Source organism: Salmo trutta, chromosome 34 (genome assembly GCF_901001165.1).
Source record: "Salmo trutta chromosome 34, fSalTru1.1, whole genome shotgun sequence".
Taxonomy (NCBI): Eukaryota; Metazoa; Chordata; class Actinopteri; order Salmoniformes; family Salmonidae; genus Salmo; species Salmo trutta.
Genome location: NC_042990.1, coordinates 30,627,218 through 30,636,348, shown reverse-complemented (window position 1 = coordinate 30,636,348; position 9,131 = coordinate 30,627,218).

Genomic DNA, 9,131 nt, shown 5'->3' with positions numbered 1-9,131 from the left:
CAGGGACTCGCTATCTTTAGTTCTAAGACAAATGTTTTTGGAATACTCTGATAATGACTGCGTTATCTAAGGTTGTGTTATTTTGAATCATTTCTATGCTGCTGCAATCTCTGTGTTTACATCTGCCCAAAGATGGGCAGTAGACCAGCTGGGGGGAATGTATGACTTCTTGAAATAGTTAGCATTGCACAGATGTACAGTAGCCTACAGCATGCACTTGGAGACCTATAAGTTCAATAAAGCATCTATTCAATGGCAACACAGCACACAATAATGATGTATGGTCTCTAAATAACTTTCCCTTTGTTGATCCTCTCCAGAGTACTTAAGATGAAGTAGTTCACTCTATGACTGAGCTCCTATCACCTTTAAGGCTTAGATGGCTGTGTATATTGTATTAAATGTAACCTTTACCTTCAAGCTCCATACCCAAATGTCTTTATAATGGTGGGTCTAGTTCAATCAGCATTAGGTATAATTTGCGATGGTGGGAATATAGATAATAGCATAGAGGGAGCACTTCAGAGACTTGGGCTGAATAGAGCAAGACGTCTAAGCTATTAATCCTTCTGTTAGAGAGGAGATAACGAAGCACGTCGCTGAGAGAGAGATGAACTGGCAGCCGTACACTCAGAGGCTGAGCTACAGGGTTCTGTACTTTACATAATGAGGAGGGAACAAACACAATGGGAATGAATGGAGCAGCCAGCAACTCCATCTGTATAGTCCTGTAGTCTCATAAACCAGGTATTATATATGAACAGATGAATGCTCTATAGCGAAAGAGCAGAGTGGTTTAGGAAGTTACACTAGAAAGGATAAAGAATGTGGAGGAGTCAGTAGTTTCGTTAGTAAGTGTGTGTGTGTAGGGGGATCTTGCAGTAACGTGTCTTTTGGTCTAACGTGAAGGGTCACTAGAGTGTGACATGTTCAATGCGCCAGTAGTCAATGGGGCTTCCAATGGTCTGGTAATGGATGGTGATGATTGTGAAAGGAGCCCTAAACAACCCAGTACACAGGGGCAGTGGTGTTATTGAGAATGGACTGTCAATTACTTAAGACGACTACTGTCTTTTTTATATTCATATGTTCTTTATTTTTTAACATCTCTACCTGTGCCGTTTTACAAGACTTTGTGCAGCAGTAGCCTCAGCACAGTCCAGTCCGCGTCACATGCTGTAATGCAGGGATCATCAACTAGATTCAGCCGTGGGCTGTTTCTTTTCATGAGCGGATGGTTGGGGGGCCGGAACATAATTACAAATCATTTGTAGACTACAAGAAGGCCAAACAGAGATCCTACTAAATGATTGCGTCATTCTATGCATATCACTTAGAACCGGGTAGGCAACCCTGGAGTGCCGCAGCTACTGCAGGATTTTGTCCCAACTCGGCACCACACCTAACCAACTGAGCTAATTGATCAGTTCAGTGATTGCCTGAATTCAACACACCTGGTCTTCCAGGTCAGTTAAATCAAAATGTATGAAGTGCCTGTGACACTCCAGGACCAGGGTTGCCTACCCGACTTATAAGAATATCCTATTCTCCACAATTCCACCTGGTTAATTGTGACAACTGGTGTTACCAGATGCTGTCTAACAACCCCTGATAAAAGGTCAGTTTTTCTCCATCTCTCTGATGGTTAAAATTGGGGTAGGATAATCTGATCCTAGATCTGTGGTTCAGTGGGAAATTTCTACCTCAAGTATTCAGTCGCCTATGTTCTAGTTACGTACTGTTATATCTTGTAGCACGTGATGTCTTTTGAGGGAGTAATAGCAGGGGACTGTACTGTAATTGTCTTGTCGCGTGTGAGTTTGGGGGAGTGTCTGGTAGCTAGCTACCCCCCATGCTCGCTCACACACGCCCCCTTCTGTCCCACCTCCTCAGTGTCATCTGGCAGTAATGCCGCCCATATTTCCACTCATTATCATCAGGCCCTGCAGGGAAAACAGAGAACAAACAATAGCCCTTCACCCGGGCCTCTCCACTGTCGTAGCCCTTCACCCGGGCCTCTCCACTGTCGTAGCCCTTCACCCGGGCCTCTCCACTGTCGTAGCCCTTCACCAGGGCCTCTCCACTGTCGTAGCCCTTCACCAGAGCCTCTCCACTGTCGTAGCCCTTCACCCGGGCCTCTCCACTGTCGTAGCCCTTCACCAGAGCCTCTCCACTGTCGTAGCCCTTCACCCGGGCCTCTCCACTGTCGTAGCCCTTCACCCGGGCCTCTCCACTGTCGTAGCCCTTCACCCGGGCCTCTCCACTGTCGTAGCCCTTCACCCGGGCCTCTCCACTGTCGTAGCCCTTCACCAGGGCCTCTCCACTGTCGTAGCCCTTCACCAGGGCCTCTCCACTGTCGTAGCCCTTCACCAGGGCCTCTCCACTATCAAATTAAATTGTATTGGTCACATACATGGTTAGCAGATGTTATTGCGAGTGTAGTGAAATGCTTGTGCTTCTAGTTATGACAGTGAAGCAATATCTAACAATTCCACAACAAATACCTAGTACACACAAATCTAAGTAAAGGAATGGAATAAGAATACCGTAATTTCCGGACTATAAGCCGCAACTTTTTTCCCAGGCTTTGAACCTCGCGGCTTAAACAATGACGCGGCTAATATATGGATTTTTCCCACTTTCAAAGTTTTTTTTCAAAAAAAAGAAAACACATTCTGTGACGTGCTCAGTTTTTTGGCGGCATGAAGCTTTCATTAGACCAATGAAATTGCCGAACGGGTTAAGGTCAAACAACTTTTTTGTTTACTGTTTAGATTAAATCGAGCGCTCTCAAACTTCCCATCATTCTGATTACGGTAGTCATTTTGTCACCCTCATCATGGCAAAGACACGGAGAAATGCATATGATGCAGCTTTCAAGTTGAAGGCGATTGATCTGGCTGTTGGAAAAGGAAATAGAGCTGCTGCACGGGAGCTTGGTCTTAATGAGTCGATGATAAGACGTTGGAAACAGCAGCGTGAGGAATTGACTCAGTGCAAAAAGACAACTAAAGCTTACTGCTAATTTTTTATTTTTTTTACAAGCCGTGTTTCATTAAAGCCTATTTATATTTCATTAAAGCCTATTTATATTTGTTACAAGCCATGTTTCGTTAAAGCCTGTGTAAAGTTAATTTGTGTGCGGCTTATTTATGTTCAAAATAATATATATTTTTTAATTCAGTGGGTGCGGCTTATATTCAGGTGCGCTCAATAGTCCGGAAATTACGGTATATAAAAGAATATATACGGCCCCGGTGATGCGTTGTGCAGACCGCACCACCCTCTGGATTGCCTTGCTGTTGTGGGCGGTGCATTTGCTGTACCAGGCAGTGATAAAGCTTGACAGAATGCTCTCAATTGTGCATCTATAAAAGTTTGTCAGGGTTTTAGGTGACCAAGACAAATTCATTTAGCTTCCTCAGGTTGAAGAGGCACTGTTGTGCTTTCTTCACCACACTGTCTGTGTGGGTGGACAATTTCAGTTTGTCCATGATGTGTATGCTGAGGAACTTTCCTTCTCCACTGCTGTCCTGTCGATGTGGATAGGGGGGGTGCTACCATAGCCCTTCACCAGAGCCTCTCCACTACCAGAGCCCTTCACCAGAGCCTCTCCACTACCATAGGGGCTAGAGACTGGGTGGTATTCTGCACTCCTCTTAAGCAACCATCATTGATGTGTGTGTACTGTATAATGTAACAGGCAGGAGAGTTTTAAAAGTCCAGTTAACTGACTATATACACTGCATGACGTGTTAAATCCCCAATGAAAGAGTGTAGTTCACCTCCGAACACTCGAAGTTCAACCCTCCCAGCTGGGCCAGTCATCGCTGTGGCCCAGGTCCCTGTGTTGTTGTGGCAGCCTGAGTAAGGTTAGAAGAGGGGGGATATTGTGTGCAGGAGGGGTCAGACAAGCCTCCATAAGGCCATAAAATAGAGCAGGGGTTCAGGGGTCAGAGACAGGAACTGGAAATTGTGAGGAGCGGGTTAAACAGTGGTGGGCGGCATGCGTTCTAAAGTACATTGGTCAGACAGGCGGCGTTGAAAGAAAATAGAAAAGCAGCACTGGGGTGACTGGGTGCAGGTTAGTGTTTTTCGTCATGAATCTTGTTCTGGAGGCACCTCCACATAGTGGTCACTAGCTGGCACAGCCACAAAGTTATACAATCTGATGTCAAACCTAACCACACTGCTAACCTTAATGCCTAACCGTAATCTAAATTTAAGACCAAATAGCTAATTTTTGTTTTCATGAAATTTCGACTTTGCAGCTGGCCGGTCTAGCGGAAATCACTCAGTTCTGCCTCCAGAACAAGACTCATCCCAATGAACATCAACCTGCTGACTGAGTTGGCAGCTCTCCAGGAATGGACTCTGTTACTGAAAACAAGTGGTGAAAGGGGGTGGAATGGGGGAGGTCAGAGTCAGGGAGTACAGTGCCTTTGTAAAAGTATTCATCCCCCTTGGTGTTTTTCCTATTTTGTTGCATTACAACCTGTAATTTAAATGGATTTTTATTTGGATTTAATTTAATGGACATACACAAAATAGTCCAAATTGGTGAAATTAAAAATATTACTTGAAAAAAAATGGGAAAGTGGTGAGTGCATATGTATTCACCCCCTTTGCTATGAAGCCCCTAAATACGATCTGGTGCAACCAATTACCTTCAAAGTCACAAAATTAGTTAGATTGCACACAGGTGGACTTTAAGTGTCACATGATCTGTCACATGATCTCAGTATATATACACCTGTTCTGAAAGGCCCCAGAGTCTGCAACACCACAAAGCAAGGAGCACCACCAAGCAAGCGGCACCATGAAGACCAAGGAGCTCTCCAAACAGGTCAGGGACAAAGTTGTGGAGAAGTACAGATCAGGGTTGAGTTATATAAAAATATCTGAAACTTTGAACATCCCACGGAGCACCATTATAAAAAAAATTGAAAGAATATGGCACCACAACAAACCTGCCAAGAGAGGGGCGCCTACCAAAAATCACAGACCAGTCAAGGAGGGCATTAATCAGAGAGGCAACAAAGATAACCCTGAAGGAGCTGCAGACCTCCACAGCGGAGATTGGAGTATCTGTCCATAGGACCACTTTAAGCCGTACACTCCACAGACCTGGCCTTACGGAAGTGTGGCCAGAAAAAAGCCTTTGCTTAAATAAAAAAAATAAGCAAACACGTTTGGTGTTCACCAAAAGGCATGTGGGAGACTCCCCAAAGATATGGAAGAAGGTACTCTGGTCAGATGATACTATAACTGAGCTTTTTAGCCATCAAGGAAAACGTTATGTCTGGTGCAAACCCAACACCTGTCATCACCCCGAGTACACCATCTCCACAGTGAAGCATGGTGGTGGCAGCATCATGCTGTGGGGATGTTTTTCATCGGCAGGGACTGGGATACTGGTCAGAATTGAAGGAATGATGGATGGCGCTAATTACAGGGAAATTCTTGAGGGAAGCCTGTTTCAGTCTTCCAGAGATTTGAGACTGGGACGGAGGTTCACCTTCCAGCAGGACAATGAACCTAAGAATACTGCTAAAGCAACACTTGAGTGGTTTAAGGGGAAACATTTAAAATGTCTTGGAATGGCCTGGTCAAAGCCCAGACCTCAATCCAATTGGGAATATGTGGTATGACTTAAAGATTGCTGTACACCAGCGGAACCCTTCCAACTTGAAGGAGCTGGAGCAGTTTTGCCTTGAAAAATCCTAGTGGCTAGATGTACCAAGCTTATAGAAACATACCCCAAGAGACTTGCAGCTGTAATTGCTGCAAAAGGTGGCTCTACAAAGTATTGACTTTGGGGGGTGAATAGTTATGCATGCTCAAGTTTTTAGTTTTTTGTCTTATTTCTTGTTTAACAAAAAACATTTTGCATCTTCAAAGTGGTAGGCATGTTGTGTAAATCAAATGATACCAACCCCCCAAAAATCAATTTGAATTCCAGGTTATAAGGCAGCAAAATAGGAAAAATGCCAAGGGGGTGAATACTTCCACAAGCCACTGTACAAGCAGTGGTGGGAAAAGTATCCAATTGTCATACTTGAGTAAAAGTAAAGATACCTTAATAGAAAATGACTCGCGTAAAAGTCACCCAGTAAAATAATACTTGAGTAAAAGTATTTGGTTTTAATTATGCTTAAGTATCAAAAGTAAATGTAATTCCTAAAATATACTTAAGTAGAAAACTTCAGATTACTTATATTAAGCAAACCAGACGGCACAATTTAAATTTTTTTTTATTTACGGATAGCCAGGGGCACACAACACTGACATAACTTACAAAATAAGCATGTGTATAGTCAGTCTGCCAGATCAGATGCAGTAGGAATGACCAGGGATTTTCATGAATTAGACAATGTTCCTGTCCTGCTAAGCATTCAAAATGTAACGACTACTTTTGGGTGTTAGGGAAAGTGTATGGAGTAGAAAGTACATTATTTTCTTTTGTAATGTAGTGAAGTAAAAGTTGTCAAATATAAATACCCAAAATAACTACTTAAGTAGTACTTACATATTTTTACACTACTGAGTAATTTTTATTAGGATTCCCATTAGCGCCGTAACACTAGCTAATCTTCCTGGGGTCCAACACCAATTAACAAGACATTAAACAACCACAAATCAAAACTAACATTCAACAAGTAGACAATACAGATAATGAAAATACCTGACAGGATGGAAGTACAAGCTGTTAGAACAGGAGGATGGTCTAGAAAGCAGCTAGCTACATAACAGGGATAGAAAGGTTATGGACCACAAATAGAAAGGAATTATTGTCTTGAATTTCAGTGAACATTATTTTAATCCATTTCATGTAATATATTACTCCTAGATTCCATTAAGTTAAACAAAATTTGAAAGTCAAACACCACTGTATTGTTAAAGGTGATATTACAAATCACTATCAAATTATTGTCAATATATTATTCAGGTTATAACACAAAACAAGGACACCCCAGTCACATTTCCTATTTTGTTTATTGTAGTTTTTAAAGAACTAATCTGGTAGGGGGGACTAGGAAGCATGCTCTAACAGAAAGCTCTAGAATAGCTCATAGCGTACTGTAGAACAGGTAGCAGCCAGGGCATTACTATACACATACAAGCAGTGATCATGAAGATATTTCATATACATCAGAACAGCTTTCACATGTCTTATTATCCCATACAGTAAATCAACTGATTGCATTGTGTGAAAAGATGTGTGTTGTCAACAAACACTCAGACACACACACTGGCTGCGGGAAGCCTGGCAGTACAGTACTGTAGAGGCCTTTAGAATGCAGGCTTGGTCAGGGTACATAGAGGTCACCAGAGGGGTCAAGTTCACCACTGACTGTCAGAACAGGATAAGTGTTAAATGTATTATATCAGTGTTCAGCCTGATTGACAGTTATCTACAGGTCCATTTGACTGGTAAACTTGACTGTACTGTGAGAACCTTCCCCACGTTCCTAACGATCGATGTTAAGCGTCTAAGATGAGAAAATTATAGGATAAAATAGCCATGAGGGAAAAACACTGATCATCAACCCTTACATTGTTGTTAGGTTTTCATTAAGAAGGAACCAAACAACATTTGTACAGGAGTGCATTAATAATACTTTAGTTAGTGGATAGGATTATGGTAACAACAATTTTCTGACTAAAGCACATGCAAAAAGGCTGCTAAATGGAAGCACTGCAGGCACATTTGTTTGGCATTGGCACAAAAAGGCAGAGGGAGAACTACATATTACATAAAGAGTTGCATTTTATTGAACCTAAAGACGTTTAAAATATTCACTCAATTCCCTTAAAATCCATATAGACTGAAATCCTGACATAAGATGGCTGCCCATAAAACAAATACTGTAAATCATTATTCATGTCATCAGGAATAGGTTATGTGCGCCAGTCAGGACTTCGGCCCACAGCGTTAGATGTCAAATCAACAGCTTCAGCTGATTGATAGCTCCTCCCATGTCAGTTTAATGACATCACACAGCACTTATGGTGATACCACAAAAAATATGAAATGCCTTCATCATCCTGAGAACGTGTGATTTTAAAACCATAGATGGTAAAAAAAATATATAACATTTTGAAAACAGTTCAGCGTTGAAGACGTTTCCACTTCAGTGTTCGTTTAGTCTCAAACCATAATTTTTTTTCAATGCACAAAAAGACTGATTACAAAATAAGTGCCTTCAGAAAGTATTCACAACCATTGACTTTTTGTTGTTACAGCCTGAATTTAAAATGTATTAAATGATGGAGTCACTAATCTACACACACTACACCATAATGTCAAAGTGGAATTATGTTTTTAGAAAATGTTTATAAATATGAAAAACTGAAATGTCTTGAGTCAATAAGTATTCAACCCCTTTGTTATGGCAAGCCTAAATAAGTTCAGGAGTAAACATTTGCTTAGTCGTAATAAGTTGCATGGACTCACTCTGTGTGCAATAATAGTGTTTAACATGATTTTTGAATGACTACCCCATCTCTGTACCTCACACATACAGATAATTGTAAGATCCCTCAGTCGAGCAGTGAATTTCAAACACAGATTCAAGACCAGGCAGGTTTTCCAATGCCTCACAAAGGGCAACTATTGGTAAATGGGTAAAAATAAAGAAATGCAGACATTGAATATCCCTTTGAGCATGGTGAAGTTATTAATAATTACACTTTGGATGGCGTATCAATACACCCAGTCACTACAAAGATGCATGCGTCCTTCCTAACTCAGTTGACTGAGAGGAAGGAAACCACTCAGGGATTTCACCATGAAGCCAACACAATCACTGAGTACCAATCTTCATATTTTCAAGCATGGTGGTGGCTGTATCATGTTATGGGTATGCTTGTCATCGGCAAGGACTAGGGAGTTTTTTAGGATAATAAAAAAAGGAACAGAGCTAAGCACAGGCAAAATCCTAGAGGAAAACCTGGTTCAGTTTGCTTTCCAACAGACACTGGGAGACAAATCCACTTTTCGGCAGGACAATAACCTAAAACACAAGGCCAAATATACACTTACCAAGACGACATTGAGCTTGACGAATTTTTAAATGAATAATGGGCAAATATTGTACAATCCAGGTTTGCAAAGCATTTAGAGACTT